This window comes from Tamandua tetradactyla, chromosome 3 (assembly GCF_023851605.1).
Source record: "Tamandua tetradactyla isolate mTamTet1 chromosome 3, mTamTet1.pri, whole genome shotgun sequence".
Lineage (NCBI taxonomy): Eukaryota > Metazoa > Chordata > Mammalia > Pilosa > Myrmecophagidae > Tamandua > Tamandua tetradactyla.
This window is the reverse complement of record NC_135329.1, coordinates 52187931-52206658: the sequence shown is the minus strand read 5'-3', so window position 1 is coordinate 52206658 and position 18728 is coordinate 52187931.

The window sequence follows — 18728 nt, the reverse complement described above, 5'->3', positions numbered from 1 at the left end:
TGCTGCTGATATGATTCCCATTTTTGGTGAGGAACCAGAAGCTCTGAGGTCAATTAACTTGTCAAAGGTATCACAAAAGTCATCTCTGTCTGGCCCCAGAGTCTTAGTTCTTCACCATTACACAGTTCTATTGTCATTTACTGAGTGTCTGCCATGAGTCAGGCATTTTTCAAACCTATCAATTCACTTAACCATCATAAAAAACCTGCAATTGTCCTCATCCCCATTTGTGTAGATAAGAATCTGAGACACAAATTCAATCAGAAGTTCAAAGCCAAGATCCCAAATTCTGAACCAAAATGGATCTGCTTCCCAAACTTGTGTTCTTCCTGTAAAACAACTCCCTCAAATTCTGATTATGTCATGCCATTCTCTGAGATGCACCAATTTTATTATATGTGCTAGTGAAACAACTATTAAATCCTCTTTCTTCTGGGCCATGTGTTTACTATTCATTTAAAATGTATCAATCCCAGACCTGCGATAAGGATAAAAGATGATAAAACATATTCCTTGCCTGAAGGAGCTCATAGTCTACTTAGGAGACAAAGAGCTGACAATGCATGACTATTGCTCATGTGGAAGTAAGCCCCAAATCATGTGGTACTAAGAGCCTAGTCAAAAGCTTTTCATAGAAGAGAAGCAGAAAAGGGATAGTCTTTGCTTTTTGGGTAAGAAGTTGGTATCTAGGAAGACAATCAAGGAAATGGGCATAGCGAAAGCAAATATAGATAGCAGAAGTGAATATACTTGCTTCTCATGGTGAACAGGAGAAGCAAGAAGACGCTACACTCCACATAGCTGGGACGTTTGAGCCCAGCAGGCCTGGGAAAGGAGGCTGCATCTTGGATGGGCTTCTCCTCCAGGCAGAGTCATTGAAATTACTTACTTCTATTGGATGGGATTTTTAACTGAGTTCCCCTCTCTCTGATCCTTAACGGTGATCCTTTGGAGAGAATGGGGGAGAGGGTGGTTGAGCAGACAAAATTCCAGAATTTTGTCCCTCTTCTTCAGCCAAACATAGTAGCTCCATTTGGATCTGAATTATTTGACCTTCCACCTAAGCTTTCTATGACTCTCTCTCTCTCTCTCTCCCTCTCTGTCTCTGTCTCTAGCTCCCTCCTTGAAGGAAGTTTTCTTCCGTTGAAAAATCTATATCTATCTATCTATCTATCTATCTATCTATCTATCTATCTATCTATCTATCTATCATCTATCTATCTATCTATTTGTCTATCTATCTACCTATCTGTCTGTCTGTCTATCTATCTATCTATCTATCTATCTATCTATCTATCTATCTATCTGTCTATCTGTCTATCTGTCTATCTGTCTATCTGTCTATCTGTCTATCTGTCTATCTATCTATCTACCTATCTACCTGTCTGTCTGTCTCTCTCTCTCTCTCTCTCTCTCTCTCTCTCTCTCTCTCTCTCTCTCTATCTATCTATCTATCTATCATCTATCTGTCTGTCTGTCAATATATCTTTCTCATCTACCATCATTCATCTAATTCCTACAGTCTAAAAACTAGTGCTATATAGAGCTAAAGAAAAGTTTTTGACTAATCAAGATACTCTAAATAGCATTTTAAGCCATAAATTAAATTTTTATATGACTTTACTTTCTGTTCCTCATAAACCTGCCTCCTAATTCCTTATTTTTAACCCCCAGCAAATGTGGCCCAGTTCTGATTGGCTTTTGATAGTCATGTGTATGAGTATCACCAGCAAAACTTTTGACCATAACTAAACATCTGCTCTCACTGTGGCTTCCTTGGTCAATGAAATAGCTCCCAGTTGGAAGCCTTGGGTTGAACACGTTTAGGGAAAGAACAAGACTTATACTTTGAATTCTACCAGTTATCATACCTGAGGGAAATTCTTGACAAGATTTTACTTGGACCAATATAATTTGATAATAACCTCCATTCATTAACTACTATGTTTATGTATATTTTCTTAACTTTATAATTATCTTATGAGGGAAGTTTTATATCTTTACTTATAGGTGAGAAAGATGGAATTAGGGAGCACAAGTAATTTGACGTCAAATATATAAGTTGCAAAGCAAGAATTTAACACCAGGTCTTTCACCAGGTCTAAGCATACCAGATGTATGCTTTCTACCTCACCATGCTGCTTCTTTTTTTAATGGTCAAAAATCTTGCATTTAGAATTTAGCCAGCTGGACTCAGCTTAGATGATCCCAATCTTGTTGGCAACATCCAAAGCATCATAGACAGGAACCAACTGAGCATACAACTTCTTCTCTCCATCAGGCCTGATCAGGGGTTTGACCTTGGCCACTTCAATGCCACAGAGCTTCCTGACAGCCTGTTTGATCTGTTGCTTGTTGGCCTTGACATCCACCATGAACACAAGTGTGCTGTTGTCTTCAGTCTTCAAGGCCAACTCAGTGGTCAGGTGGAACTTGATAGAGGCCGAGCTTGTTTCTCCTGGGGGTGCTCTTCCAAGGAGGTTTGGATGGTCCTCTCAGACGCAGCATCTTGGGCCTGTGGAATGTGGGTGAAACACAGATCCTCATTTTCTGTGTGTGTGACTTCCAGTACTGCTTTCTTGGCTTTCAAAGCTTTTGATTTGGCTGTGGTTTTGGGAGGGGCAGGGGCTTCCTTCTTTGGTTTTGGTGCCATCTTCATGAAAAGGCATCATGCAGTTTCTTAATCTCCTTTTCCATTTCTTCCTTTCTTTTCTTATCCCAGAATCTTACACTTAAATGTCAAACACAGACAAAATACATAAATGCTAAGGAAGAATGAGAAGACTCTATAGAGAGGGGAAGTTAAAACTGAGTGTGAAGGACGAACAAGGTTTTAACAAGCAAAGACTGGTGGACAGGTATGCTGGATAGAGCTAATCATATGCAAAGGGCAAGAAGAAGGTAGACTATCAAAGTAACTGCAAATCTTGTGGTTTCCCCTTGGACTAAAAATGTCATTTAGCTGATGAGATAGGCAATAGGGCCAGATGAGCGCTAGATTACGAAAACCTTTCATAAACCTTTCAAAAACCTTTTGTGTCATGCTGAATAGTTTGCTCCCTCTTTAGGAGCGAGGGATCAATACATTCCAATAGATATGTATTTAAAATTGAGCACTCTGGTTAATGTATGGGGGGCTTTACAGAGGAGGGTGTGGTGGAAAACAGAGAGACCAGAGAGACACGGATTGAAGATAGTCTAGGAAAAAATGGTGCAGGCAAGTCCGTGGTGGTGGGGGTGGGGTGGGGAGTGGAGATGAAGGCAGGTTTAATAAACACATTTTAACTGAAAAAATGGTGCATGTTAATTATATACTTTATCCTTATCTTTGAAATTTAGATGTGTGGTTCCAACATCTTATCAAAAACAAATAATATTCTCTGTTTTATTTCTTTAACTGGAAGACTTTTTGGCTAAGAACATCTGAGGAAATGAAGGAGGGTCTTGAGACTTTGCAGCAGATAGAAGGCACAAAAATCTCATTAATTTAGAACACAAGAGACCAGACAAAATGGATTTTGAATTAATTAGTTTTGCAATATATGAAAATATTGCCAAGAAATATAGGACATCATTATATTAACTGAAACAGGTTTAAATAAACTGATAATGATAATAATGTTTCCTATATTTAGGGGCATATGATAGGTGGATTGGGAAATATACCACTCAGCCCTTTGCCCATATTGATCAAATTTATTGGATTCTTACGTGTTATAGACTTAAAGTATGTCATGGAACCTCTCAAACCAGTGCTTTAATAATATTTTTCTTTCCTTTTTCAATCCTAACCAATCTGACAGTTAACAGATTTCCATGTCTCACAATATTCATTTAGTTTTCCTTGCCAGGTCCTTCATCTTTCCTTCAAAAGTGTCATGTGTTCATTATAGAGTGATTGGCTTCTCATCTATATTTTTTAACCTCTTACAATTTGCATTCCATCTTCCACTAATACAATCACTTACTAGGTTTCCCTGATGCTGAACCTCCTCTTATATGTGTTCTGGCAGCCTCAGCAGCACACCTCTCACAGTCAGTTTTGGTTGCCATAGGATGACGTATCAGTCTTTTGGATAGATATATGGGCAATTACCACGTCCTTGCTTATTAACCTTTTCTTTCTGTTAGAGTCAGCTTACTCTAGGGCTTTGAAAAGATTAAGCTGTAATGAAATACTAACCATAAGAGGGAGGAAAGGACAGAATATCCGAAGTGGAATGACAGAATTTAGAGTGGGAAGGTGGAGAGCATGATAAACAACACTGGGAGTTAGGTGACTACTTAGCATCCCTCCACCAACTTTTGGAAATGCTGTAACCTCCCTCTTACCTGTGCTTCCCTCACCTCTCTTCCTTTCTCAGTCTCCTTCTTCTGACTTACTCCTTGTCTTCCAAGACTGAGACAAGGCTTCAGCTTTTCTGAGAAGCCTCCACTGTTGCTGCCGAGATGGGTTAGGTGAACCTTCTATGTTTCCAAAGCATCTGCAGCTTCCCTTAAAGTTCCGTACTTGTGCATTTTGGAAATCCTGTCTCTCCCACATGAATATAAGCTCATATAAGACAGGATGATGCCTTTCATTTCAGGGTTTCATGAGGTTGAGGTACTTAAAACTCATTTGCCAAATGTGACCTATGAATGGATGGAAAGGGCAAGCTTGAAGTAATGTTTTAAGAAGGAGATGTGTGAATAGAAAAATGCCTTCTCTCCTCAACAGGAACTGTTGGATCTTCTGGTCTCTTCACTGACTTTTTCTTCTGGCTGAATATCAACCCCCAACTCGGCTGCCTCTGCCCCAGGTGTGGATCAGTCCCAGAAAGAAGCAGGCTGGGTCTCAATAAATACTCACCAAAATGTACTTGCATAAAGTCAGTGGAGTTTATTGTCTGGAAACTCAGGCCAAACTTCTTACTGCTCAGTCGGCTCTCTCTTTTCTGGCCTCATTTTGCCTTTGTTTTATGGGTTTTCTCTTTTCTGATTGATTTCCAAAATCAGAAAGAAGGAGGTGAGAGAGTTAGACCAAGGACAAATTGAAGGTGACTAATTGTCTTTTCTTTTGCTTTTATTAAACCCTTGGATTGGGGAAACTTGAAAAAAAAAGTAAGCTTAGACGAAGGAGCTGATATAAGGAAAGAGATTGAAGATATAGAGAGAGAGCTGATGAAGCAAAGACTTGAAAGATAGAGGACAAGAGATGGGCTGGGTATGGTTATGTTGAATGAAAAGATTTGCACTCTCAGGAGAGATAAAGGTATGTAATTATGCAGATTTGAATTGGGGCTCACGTTTCTTAATCTTATTTTAAAATTCAGGCTCATTTATCATTTTATCAACTTATCTCACACTTTCTTTCAACCACTTAACTCAAAATAAATTAAGTATTCAATTGATTATTTTACTGTGAGTTAGTGACTCGCAGTACAAGCCACTTGTCCCACTATACTGTTCCCTCTTACTAATTCACCCAGGTCAAGAGAGGAATTTATTTTTTCCTAAAATTTAAATGGATACTGCATGGCGCAATAGGTACAGAAACAGGAAAATTAACTGGCACATTATCCTGAAGTAACAGGCATTTTGATGTTGCTGTTGAAAAATACTGTATATTTCAAGGGAAATTCCGCATGCTTTTTTGCTATCTAAAAATAATGTCTTCTGAAAGCTGAGAAAGAAAATCTATTAAGCTTTTCTGAAGGGTATTGATTAAATGTACATGCTCTGAAGTCCTCCCTGGGAAACATCATGGTCTGGTGAAGAGTGCACGACAGGGATTTTAGTTTGGACATCGTCGGGCTCATGCCTATTTGTTCCTCAATTTCCCTTCTTTGTAAATGGAGAGATGGGTGACTCTAAGGGGAGTTGAGTGGGCATTCTTTAAAAATTATTATTTTTCTTTGACTTTTAAATTTTATTGTATAGCTTAACATATATACAAAGCAAAGAAATAAAAAAGCAATAGTTTTCAAAGCACTCTTCAACAAGTAGCTACAGGACAGATCCTAGAGTTTGTCATGGACTATCATACGATCCTCTCAGATTTTTCTTCTAGCTGCTCCAGAATATAGGAGGCTAGAGGGCTTAAATATCTTTTTATCATCACAATCAACTTTTTTTCTTCTTTTTTTTTGTGAAAGATAACATATATACAAAAAAGGTATAAATTTCAAAGCACAGCACCACAATTACTTGTAGAACATATTTCAGAGTTTGACATGGGCTGCAATTCCACAATTTTAGGATTTTACTTCTAGTTGCTCTAGAATACTGGAAACTAAAAGAGATATCAATTTAATGACTCAGCAATCATATTGATTTGTTAAATCCTATCTTCTTGTATAACTCCACCATCACCTTTGATCTTTCCATTCCTCTCTTTAGGGGTGTTTGGGCTATGACAATTCTACATTTTTCATATTGGAAGTGTCTGTCACTGATATGGGGTAGGGAGATGGAACTATTTGATGTTCTGGAGAGTCTGAGCCCTCTAGGTTTCAGGACTTATCTGGACTAGGGACCCATCTGGAGGTTTTAGGTTTCTGGAAAGTTTCTTTAGTGCATGGAACCCTTGTGGAATCTTATATGTTGCCCTAGGTGTTCTTTAGGATTGGCTGGAATGGTCCTGATTGGGGGTTAGCAGGTTATGATAGGGACCAATGCCTAACTAAAGCTTGCATAAGAGCAAACTCCAGAGTAGCCTCTTGACTCTATTTGAACTCTCTCTGCCACTGATACATTATTAGTTACACTTCTTTCCCCCCCATTTTGGTCAGGATGGAATTGTTGATCCCATGGTGCTCAGTCTGGATTTATCCCTGGGAGTCATCTCCCATGTCGCCAGGGAGACTTTCACCCCTGGATGTCATGTCCCACGTAGAGGGGAGGGCAATGATTTCTGAGTGGGCAATTTTTAAATTTTCATCTCGCTTTCATATCATTAATTAGATAATCTTATAGCTCTTTTCAGCAATAACAGTCTGTGAACACTGACTCAAATTTAGTCTGAGAATGAACAATTTTTACATTTTTAAGAATCCGCAACTGATGGGTAAAAATGGAAACTCTTGTCATAGTAAAATATGATATATTCTTCATCATCATCATTCATTCTCCTTCTGCTCATTATTGTTGGATTTTCAACTTCATCAGTTTGTTGCTATACACAGCCACAAGTCCCCAGTGCTGACAATGTATTTCTAAGCAAACTAGCCTCGGCTAGTCTGACAGAACATTTTCCATGCTCTTCTTCACTTGCTTGACTCACACTATTGAGATCTGCTGAGCAAGGAGTCACTTGAAGAAGGCTTGTTCTTGCCTCAATATCAAGCACCCATGGTAATAATTTCAATGTTCATGACAATGCACAAGATGCCCCTCAAACCACCAGGTAGAGGGGATGCCAGGAAGGTGCTAGGACCTGGGCAAAGGTGAAAAAAATGTTTCTTTTCCCCAAGGCTTCGGCAGGCTCAGTTAATGAAGTGCTTAAACAGCTTTACTTATGTTCAGACTCAAAAAGTTTCTAACAAATATTTCTTTTCTTGGCTCTAGCTCTAACCATAATGAGGAACAGATATTATGCTATCCCTTTAAACCTCTCTCTTTTATGCCCAGGCCTCAAGTTTATCCAAATTCTTTCCTTCCAGTTACTAGAAAAAAGCTTCCATTTACATCAGTGAATACAAACAGCTCCAGGTGGAATTGTATGGTCTACAGTAGCAGCATCTGAGGAGGACTGGAGGACCTCTCTATTTGTGCAGGCAAAATAAGAGAATCCTCAGAGATTCCTTGAATAAGAAGAGAAATGTTCCCAACAATCAGAGAGCATGGACAGACACGTTAAGTTATGGGACAATGAGAGAGAGTATTTCTTATCAGGAATCTCCTTAACTACAGGGTCTGATGTGAAAACATTGTCCTAGGAAAGAACAGGGCAAAGGAATGCTCGGAAAACAAGCTAAGCAAGGACCAGGAAGCTCTAAGACAATAAGGATGATAACAGCAGCATACACTCATTCCACTACATGCCAGATTCTGTAGGAGGTATTTCATATATATTAACACTGATCTTTATACAACTGCAAGATGGATATTGCTATTTTCGCATGGCAGTGATAATACTGAGCCTTACTGAGGTGAATTTGTCCTACCATACTCATCCAGGAAAGGTTGCAGACATGATTCTAACCCAGTTCTGACAGTTTAGATAGACTGGGCTCTTGCCTCACTGCTAGGTGGCAGGGATTTGTCCTGTCCATTCTGATTCTTTTCCTGCTCCAGGTTGTCCCTTCCAAGTGCTGTGCAGCCTGAATCCAAGAAGAAGAAGATTCAGCTGCCTCAGTCCTCTTCACAGCAAAAATGCTGGTTCCTGTTAACTTTTGGTCTTTATCTTGACTATTGTTTCCAGATTTCCCCAGCTTTGTGCTTTGCCCCTTTTTCCCCTGTTCCTAACTCTATTTTACTCTTTTCCCTGGGAATCCATTAGCCTTCTGTGGCTTGCCTCTCTAAGATCTACCTTTATTATACTAATGAGCTTAGAGGGTCAGGCCAGAGAAGGCTAATGGATTCTTAGGTCCTGAATAAGGCCCTGAAGTAAGGTCCTGAAATCTTCCTGAAGGTCTCTGGCTCCTCTTGACCAAGCCCCAACTCATGGAAACCTAGCATGTCACTGGATATCTTGATGCACAGTTTTACACACATTTTCTGAGATGGAAGATTCTCCAGGCTCAGGAGGCAATTGAATGTGAGGTAGGACTCCTCCTGGAAACATTCAGTAAAGGGAGAAAGAAAGCAGACAGAGTGTAGGTAGAGCCATGCTGGGAAGCACTGTTGTGATGAACCTGGTCTCTGTGAGAGAGGAGAAGAAGACTGCCATGCAAGTACACCCCTGGGAAACAGATCCAAACAGGGAGCACTTTCAGAGGGACAGAGATTACAGTTACTGGGAAACAGTCTGAGACATCTTGGCTGCAGTTTTCTGTCTTTACCTGTTGTTTGACCCATCTATATTCCATGTGGCTACCTCACTGTCCTAATAAGTGGCTGTGTCATATCTTTGCTGTACCCTTGTGTGCTTACAACCCCAGCATATCCTGTGATGTTATGAATGGCTCATATTGAATCTGACCTCTTAAAAGCTCACTTCTAGCTTTTGCAATTTTCCTAGTAGAAGCATCGACAATCAGCTATTTCAGAATATGCCAATAAAATTGCTCACAGCTTGAAAGGACTGCTGGTCTTCTTGATTTACATCAGCATGCACTACTGTTCATCAAATACACTTAGAGGCTCTCTTCTTGAAATTCCAAGCTGTAAATAAGAAGGGGCATATTTGCCTAGGGAGTACTTGTTTCCATATACCCATTTTGATAATTAGTATAGTAAAATCAATATGACGGAAACTGATGACCTGACAAGAATGAGGAATGATGGAGCCAGCTCTTTGCTTTAACCTTGATGTATCTTAGATAGGAGGACCTTGGATGACTAGGCACAGGAGATTGTGATAGCTATTTGTAAATAGCTGATTGATTATTATTTTAAAAACAATGCAGGGAATACCTGTGTTTCCTATGGGTCTAATAGGAAGAACTAAATCAAGTTTATGCAGAGATACAGATACAAATTTCAGCCTGGTATAAGCTCAATTCAGCAATGGAGAGTTCTAATTTGAAGTGAACTATCTATCACTGGAGATATTTAAGCTGGGTGTTTATCGAAAGTGCATATTGCAGGTTGCTTCATTTGGATCAGATGATCTCAGATGTGACCTTAAACTTTGAGATTGTATGATTCTTTTCTGGTCATCTTAACTAGAACACAAAGAGGAAAAGCAAGGAATAAGGAGGTGCTCTCCCCAACCCCTACAATTTATCTCAGAGAAACTGAACCAGTCTAAAAAAGGAGAAAACTAACGTATTGATGTAGATCAATAATAGAATTTTACACATCACTATGAATGTTCATCTTTCACTAACTCAGGATGTTGATAGTAAACCTTTTTGTCTCCTTCACACTTTTACAAACTGGGGTTTGAGGATGAGCCTCAGAGGGATTATAAACCATTTGAAATTGCCTATAAAATTTTGCAAGAATATCTGTATGCTATTTTTTCCCTTGGGGAATGATCAGAGTCTTTAATCAATTTCACAAAGATGTTTGTGGTTCCTAATCACTTAAGTACCATTGAATCCAGAACAAAGTCCAAACTAACACGTCTCCTCCATACTCACACTCATGTGCATATACACAAATACACACACACGGTGACTCTTGCTCTAATTTGCCTCCATTTCTTATCGCTACTTCCTCCTTTCTTTCTGAAACTTCAGTTTTCAGTCTTCTTAAAATTCTCTCTGTTCCCCTAAAAGACTATTATTTTCATGAAATGCATGGTTTATGGCCTTAACAGACTGTTCCTTCTACCTTGGCCAAATGCGTCTCTTTTGGGATGCTTTTTGTAGGTCAAGGACCAGTTAGTCCACCGCCTCTCTGAAGGTATGTATTTGAGAAGGCCTGCCTCTAAATGGAGGTATCTCAGCAACTGCCATTGTGCCTTCTGAATTACAGTTGCTTAATCAATGTTTGTGGAAGAAATAAAATGAGCCAACTAGTCCTTAAAGCTTATATTCATATATATAGCTCATTAACTACTTACCACTAAAGAAAAAAATGAAGAGTACCATACATATCTTTGTAGAATGAAGAAGGAAGTAATGCCTTCTCATTTTCTTTGAATTTAGATGCATTCTATTGCTCTAATCTCTCTATCCTTATAATCATTCTGCATTGCTATATATATATATATTTTTGAATGGGCAGGCACTGGGAATCGAACCCTGGTCTCTGGCATGGCAGGTGAGAATTGTCACTGAGCCACCATTGCACCACCCTTTGGATTGCTATTTTTAAGTTTCATGAAGATTCTTAGTTCAATCACTTAATAAATCAATGTGTGCTATTTTCCATGATTTTACATATTCTCAATCTGTTTTCTATTTATCATTTGTTCAGATATATTCTATCAATTAGTAATACTCAAGATTTATCATCATGCATTTCTGAGAGAATAACGTATGATATCATCACCATACTTTGGCATAAATCCATCTTGATGGACTCCATTTGTTTGGGGACTATGCTTTTGCTTTTGCATTTACATAAAATTTACATTTCGTTATCCAGCAGAAAGAGTTGACATATCTTCTGCTTGGACTCTTGAGCCAGATTTGATAAGTATTCTCTGGGAAATACATTTTGGAAAGGAAAATTTAGAAAACACCACAAACACCAAGAAAATCCCTACACATTTATCTGTTGGTGAACTGGCCCTGCAGATGGCTGGCACATATAAAACAAAAACTCAGTAACATTGATGAGGCCCAGGATGCAACCCAAAATGTAACTGTAACTGTAAAATAACATGCACATGACGATGTGTCTTTTGTGTGTATGTGTATACACATGCTTCCACACTAGTGGTGTCTGGTAGAAAAAGACAAGAAAAATCAGAGCTCATTGATTGCAATGACTATTTTCTTCCACTTGACATTCACTGTTAACACCTTTTGCCTTACACGTCTAGATGCACAAGGAGTTTGCCGAGTTAATTTCATAGGGTATGACTAGAATTGTTTGCCCCTAGGAAATAAATTAAAATCAAAGATTTCAATTGGTAACTGGAGAAGTCACCTATTAGGGCATTTTATAATTGTTTTTTCCCTATAGACACCTATTTTTCCATAAGATTAAAGTTTATGTGCCAGGAAACTAGTCTTGGCATTAATAAACTAATTTAGGTAAATACTAACATTTACTGAAGATCTTAATTTGTGCTCCAATAAAGATTCCAGCTATTACAATTCAATTGACAATTTTCAATGTTCTTATTACATGTCTCCACTCAGATTCTTTTGCACAGTAACATTTTATTAATCTAATCATGTCTCCTTCCCCTTCCTCTCCCTTCTTTTCTGGGAAGTGGGAACAGATAAGGGAATGGGTTATGGATTTCCCCACTGGAATGCCAGGATATTCCCTTGAAACCTTTTGGGAGGGTCATGATACATTCTGTTTTTGACTAAAGCTGGGGATTATGGAAGGGGTAAATCCATTCTTTCTATTTCTCTTCTTCTTATGAAGCTATAAAATATTTGATTAGAATTCTGTGGCTTTAAATCAGTGGAAGTCGATCTATGGAGGGCGGGCGATGAGCCTTCTAAAGAACTTCCATAACCTCAGAACTTTCTTCTGACAATTTTGTCCCTTCTTATCTACTTGAAAATATGTCTTCCACTCCATGCTTGGTCTCTCTGCCCACATCTGCCAGCTCTGAACCAGCCTCTGTCTCTAACCTTCACCCATAATTGTTCTCACTACTTCTGGCCTTTTTATATTAAATTCCACTTAAGCCTGGCCCCAGTCTTACTTGCATTTTGGACCCATTGTCCTCCTTTGTCTTATAGGCAACAGGATTGTGGTGATGATCAAAGGAGACTGTGGATGAGTCAGGTCACATAATGTTTGGCACCTGTGAGAGCTCAATAACCAGCTGATGTACTTAAGCTTCTCAGTTTTCTTCTAATTTGGAACTAACAGTTCCAAAATGTTCCCATCTGAAGTAGGGTACTTGTAGCTCTTCTTTCTTGGTTACTAGTTCTTTTCAAAGGACATTTACAATCCACAAAACGTATATGAAAAGCCTACAATCACCCAGCCAGTAGCACTGGCTCCTGATGGCTATCCTCCCTCCCTGATTTATAGCTCCTTCTCTATCACTCTGATTTACAGATCCTTTTGACTCTGCACCTCAGCTTTTGAGAGTCTTCTCATGTGTGTTGTGATGACTCCTTTCAGGCATAATTCTTTAGCTCAATCTTTGGCCCTAATTCCTACACAGACTCAGGCATTCATCATTGTGCTTGAAAGGCTCTGAGAATCAGAATACTCTCCATAGTTTCTCTTTTGTCTTCTCTCATATGGATTCTAAACTGTTTCTATCTTCTGCACAGGGCCTTGTAACAATTTCAACTGCCCTCTGCCAGAAGATTTGCCTCCTCAAAGTCCATCTCGTATAGAAATTTCTAAGCCACTCCCTGAAAAATATTTTTGATCTTTGTCTCAGCTTGAGACTAACAGTTATGCTTGTGGCTATACCTCTGTTCCCCAAAACACACATATACAAAAATCTCCCCAAGCAGAGAAGTAGGGGAGGGGCTGGGCATCTTCTTCCTTTCCTTGATGTCTCCTCTCATTAGGTTGCATATTCATTCACTTAAAAAAAATCTCTTATTCTTCCTCTTACTTGGTCTATGATTATAGACAATGTGTATTGACAGTGGCCATGGTCTGCAAGAATATATGATGCCGTTGGGTATGATAGGGTGCAGAGAAGGATTAAGAGGTGTCAGAAACTTTCTTTGTTATTTCAGCATCTCTTTTCTTGACCCTGGCATTAGAGAAAGCCCTTGCATCACTGATCGGTAAATTAAGAAAAAGGAAATAAAACTAAACATAATAAATGTTTGAAGAGAGAGGGGCATAGCCTTTGTTTCTGGGATAGTCTGATGAAAGCCTGAGAGGTGCTATAAATATAGTTGAGTCTCAGCTGGTTTTACAGTAAAGTGGCTTTTTAATCAATTGAGAGAAGGGGTAGTATTGTAGATGAAGGGATGGTACGAGCAAAAATAAGGAGGCTAGAGGTTGCAACACATTGAGAAAATAGGGTAAAAAGCTGTGGAGGGAAAAGTAGGTTAAGACAGGTTACTGTTTATAAGTGCAGGGTCTTCAACATGGATGTTCTCAAGTTCCCCAGTCTTCTGGGGATAACCTTTGCTTATGATCCAAACACAGTGACTGAAGCCTAAATCCACACGCCTCACAGAGCTTGCCTGCTTCCCACAATATCTGAAGATGCTTTGATGCTTACAATCTCTTTCCCACTGGATTCCTGATCCCTTACCTGGTTGGATTCCTTCCCCTACCTGCCATTCTCTTTCTCCCCATCTCCCCCAACGTGTCCTGCATTTCTTTACACCATTGACATAGACATTGGTGTGGCAGATTTTGTTGACAGTTTGGCAATAGCTTGCAGGTGACCATTAGAAGTCCAAATCCAGTGAACCCAGACATCCTGTCATCAGACTTGTCTCTCTGAGACCTGTCTGGCAGTCAACTGTCTTTCAAAATGCCCTCCTCATCTCTCTCCATTTTCTTCCTTGTCTACGATCTCTGAAAAGGAAAGTCTAATGATAGTTTACTATGTAGAAAAGTACACTTTTCTTTTCAACACTTCTCCTATGTAGACCCAACAGATCTTGACATTGATTGTTACACAGGTCCAGTAAAGTCTTTTACTAAATAAAACAGCAGCTCTTTCCCTAGCAGCTCTTTCCCTAAGAGCTTTTGTCTTTCTTCTTAGATCGTTGGTTCTCAATCCTGAATGTTCACCGAAGTCACCAGGGAAGCTTTTAGGAAAAAACAAATGCCTAGACCTTCATCTATTGAGTTTCTAATTTAATTAGTCCAAGGTTGGTCTTGGCCAGAGACGTGTATTTAAAGCCTCCTATGTAATTCTAATATGCAGCCATCCATGGTTGAAGACCAATGGCTTAGACCAGGGTTCAGCAAATATTTTCTGTAAAGGACCAGGTAGTAGATATTTTAGACTTCACAGGCCATGTAAGGTCTTGGTTGCATTTTTTTAAAAAACCCTTTGAAAATGTAAACACCCTTCTTAGTTTGGGACCATGTAAACATAAGCTTTGGGTTGTGCTGACCCCTGTTTCAGACAAACTCCATCTTTGTCCTACGTTTCATATAATACTATTTCTATTCTCATTAAGGATGGTGGACCATGGGAGACATGACATTTTCAACAATTTGCTTCCTCGTATTTAATGTAAAGTGGTTGAATTTGTTAACTTCTAATATCTCCTCTAGCACCAAACATCTGATTCTGTTTGCTGAGGGTCCGTGTGGTCAGCTCTGGGGATCTATGCTGTATAACATGTTTTTTAGGGCAATAATCTGCAATGGTCCATCTACGGTGTTGTAGAAAGAGTATGGGCTTTAAAGTGAAAAGAAGTGGTAATCAATTCCAGCTTATGAGGTGAGCGCCATTACCACATCCAGACATAGGAATAATAACAACTTCTCATCAGAGCTATTGCAAAGATTGAATGAGATGATGTAATCTATGAAATAAAGTGGAAGCCATGTAGTTTCTTTCTTTAAATGCCTCAGAAATTTGCTAGCATTGGGAATTTGTGTAAGGGCATCAGTCCACACTGGGCTTTTCTCAACTGTGAAATGGGGATATTTATATTACCTGTCAACCACCTAAGGTTGTTGTGAGAAGTAAATGGAATAACTCACAGCAAATGTGTTAGACATAGAAGGCACTCAATAAATTCTGCTAATAGATCTGTTGAGATATTGGAGCCAGTTTAGTCATGCACCCTGATGTAGGATAATGACCACATGACAAGAAAACCACCAGGAAACCTGATGGTGGGGCTTTTGACTCCTCTTTAGTGCCTTTCTAATGCCTTTATCAAATAAAACAAAAATATGTGTATAGAACCAAGTAGGCAAAATGTAAATGAGAGCCAAATGCAGCTATTATAACCCCTTATGTGCCAGACCCTGGGATCCTTTCTGGAGATAGAGAAATGAAATAGACATGTTCTCCACCCGCAAGGGCGATGCAAGAAAATTTTTTTCCAACCCAGCAGAAATACAACTCAAAGAAAGAATTGAACTGGCAGAAAAATCTTTCCAGTTTGTCATGTTCTTTTTCTTTGGACACACATTTTGAGGATGTTTGTTCTCCTTTACACAAGTTCATCAACGAGCACCACTGTAAAGTGGTAGCAAAAAGCCATGGGTAGGTTGTCAATACTTTGAGGCATCAAAAATATGCAAGAGATCAAGAAAAATAAAAGGCAGACAAAATGATGTCTATCTCTCAAGTGCTGTCATAAGAATAGCATTGTAGAACTCTTCTAATAGATTGAGGTAAGGTAAGTTAGTCATATTTGTGTTGTGTTGTACAGTATACACAGTCCTTTGTGATCATTCTCCTTGGTTGTTGTACCTTAAAAGACGTTAAACAATGGCAAGCAAACAATTCCTATATAGTCTCATTTTCTTCATTAATTGAGATCTAGAGAGCTGTGCTTTAGATCTGTCTCCATTCACTCTTTGGTGAAGGAATAAGGAATGGCACTCATATGAACAGCTCATTTACCATTTAAACAGTTCATTTAACCTTTATAACTGCTTCTCTGAGATGATATCATTTTCTGCATTTTATGTATGAGGACATGAATGTTTAGAAACTTTAATTTATCCAGAGTCACATATTAGAAGTGGGATAACCAACAATTAAATTCTGGACATATCTTCATCACAAATCAAAGTCCCTTCACAGTCTTATACAGTCCCCTATTTGCCTCACAGACAACCATTTTAATAATAGATAATATCTATGGACTACTTCCATGCATCCTCACTATAAATGCTATAGCTTCTCAATAATCTCAGGAGGGAAGTTTTATAAACTACTACTACAATGCCTATTTTCCAGATAAGATAACTGAAATGCAATAAGGAGTTAAGTCACTTGCTTAAGGTGACACAAGTAAATAAGTGGGAAAGTTAGTTTTTGAACTAGGCAGCAATAGATCCATCTTTTTAACCACTGTGCTATAGAATCTCTCTTTTCTTTGATTTTTGTCTCAAATCTTCTTGGTCTGGTCACAAGTTGTCTTTTTATTGATAAATTGATGCAATTATTTAGAGTTTTCTGGCTTGGATCCTTAATAATTCATGCAAAAGCTTTAGTCTGTTACAGCAGATAACACATTCACCATGTGAAAAGTGAAGCAGGAGTTCATGCTTTAAAAATATGAGCTCCAAAGAGCAAATCCTAAATCTTTTCTTTTTGCATTAACCTATGCAAGATATTAGACCAGAAAGTACCCCATTTATAAAACTTGTTTACAGCTCTCTAGTTTACTTTCTGCTGGCATAGCCAGGGTGAATAAAATTCCCAGATGGACTTTCCTTCTTTTTCCTTTACCATTCCTCAAGTAAGGTGGTGACAGCACAAATTGCATGTGAGCAGCGATTGGAAGAATCCTCATTTCATGTAATTTGGAAACAGAGACAGTCTGAATGGCTCGCTGATTTAATTACAGGATGTAAAAGCGGGTGATGCATGACACAGAACTGACAGCTGATGGAAGCCTTGACTGTATATCCTTGTTTTCATCTCTTGAAATCATTCTGACAAATCTCGGGGGTAAATTTTGATGTGACAATAGTAAACAGGCACTTTTCTTTAACTGCCAGGGTAAATTACCAGGTAATTTTGGTGGAAACTTGTGTCAATATAACATGATCTCTCTTCCTGTCTTTTTAAATTTTTTTTCCCTTATATCCTTTCAAGATTGTCTGTGACCAGAAAGACTGAGAGGAACAGAAAACTTCATCTATAAGGCAGTTCCTGAGGATGCAATTTCTCTTATATATGGACATTACAGAATTTCTGATCATTCATTGATGAGCCCAGGGCTGTCAAAACATATTGTGATTGGTGGGTTTTGTCAATTCAGAAGGGTTTCCAGCTGTATCTCCAGTAATGTTATTAGTTCCCAGATTTTCAAATCGGTGGCTAAATCTCCAGAAAATCTGATTTACTTAGTTGTTCCGGAGGGAAAACTATGATAACTTTGTTCCCTGTCTTTATATATTTTGTCTTTTCTTTTTTCCTTTGGCCTCTGTCTGGAAAGTTCTGCCCAATGGACCAAGGATTTGATTTTAACTCTCTTAGATTGTGGCTAACAACAGAACATAACATTATTCCATAATGGAAACTGCAGCAAGTTCCTTCTCCCATGCACACACCTCTCCTGACTTTTTTCAACACTTCTGGGCCACACAGTAGGGCTGGGGATTTGCCAGGGGTTCATTTGTACCACACTGTGCCCAGGCTGCGATCTCAGAGGATGCCCTTAGCAGAAACTCACATACTTGCCGTATATTTTCAACTTGGCCTTTTTACCTACCCAGGTAGCTATAACCAATCTATGAATTGGTGGTCACATGAACAGTGGTAGTCACCAATCAAAGTGTCATCAAATGAGAAAAACTAGGAACTAACTACAGAGCACAAATACTTGCAGGCAAGAGTTTTAGTGAATTGCAAAAGCAGTTGTCCTCACCTCATCTTGCACTTCCTTCCCAGAATCTCAAGTATAACTGTCCAACTCATCAGCTTAGACTTCAGTATTTAAACTTTCTCCTCTCCTTAGGCATGGCTGTGCTTCCTAGGCTGTCATCTCTGGGACAATTGGGATGCAGTCTTCCCTCTCACACCTTCGGTATTCTGGCTGCATCTCCTTTCTCCGGCCAGTAGCTCCCTTCTCCTGCCAGTTTGCTCTCATAAAATCATCACATGCCATGCCCACATCAGTCCCTTTCTGGGACTTTTCTTCCACTCTCAGGAGATAACACCAGAGCAGAAAAATGCATCTGAAGCATCTTTAAGGCTTCACTCCCTTGGTTGATGAACACCATGTAGCCTTCCCTCTTCCAAACTAGACTAGATTTTAACACCCTCCAGAGGCTGGCTTTGACCTTCAATGCACAGTGCTCAATGACAAGAAAGAGAACAACAACCATCATCATTTTTGGTCTTCATAATAACTCTGTGGCAATGGTATCATTAT